The sequence below is a fragment of the Nematolebias whitei genome, chromosome 7 (assembly GCF_014905685.2).
Source record: "Nematolebias whitei isolate Nwh7 chromosome 7, NemWhi1, whole genome shotgun sequence".
In the NCBI taxonomy this organism is placed as follows: domain Eukaryota; kingdom Metazoa; phylum Chordata; class Actinopteri; order Cyprinodontiformes; family Rivulidae; genus Nematolebias; species Nematolebias whitei.
Genome location: NC_056504.1, coordinates 29,252,382 through 29,252,778, shown reverse-complemented (window position 1 = coordinate 29,252,778; position 397 = coordinate 29,252,382). Strand labels below are relative to the sequence as shown.

General features: G+C 35.8%; 1 protein-coding gene across 1 annotated transcript in view; it reads right to left on the bottom strand.

Annotated features, from left to right (window-relative positions):
• The window catches only part of LOC119412354 (SLIT-ROBO Rho GTPase-activating protein 3), a gene marked incomplete at its 3' end in the record, with an annotated part of 45,427 nt that overhangs the window by 24,839 nt on the left and 20,191 nt on the right, over positions 1-397 (bottom strand).

Below are 397 nucleotides of genomic sequence, written 5' to 3'. Positions count from 1 at the left end.
GCTAACAGGACTGCGCTGCTAACAGAACCACAATGCTAACAGGACTGCGCTGCTAACAGAACCACACTGCTAACGGTACCATGCTGATAACAGGACCACACTGCAAAGTGGATCAGACTGCAAACAAGAGCATGCTGCTAACAGAACCACATTGTTAATAGAACCACACTGCTAATGGGACAATACTGCTGGCAGGACCATGCTGCAAACAGTAATAGTGGTTTTAGAACACTATTTTTTTTGTTTTAATTGCTTTTTGTTTTTGTGTATTGTTGTCTTGTCTAAATCAGGTTTCTCTTGAAAATGAGTCCTTGTTACTTAGTGAGACTACCTGTATAAATAAAGGTTACTAATATATATATATATATATATATATATATATATATATATATATATA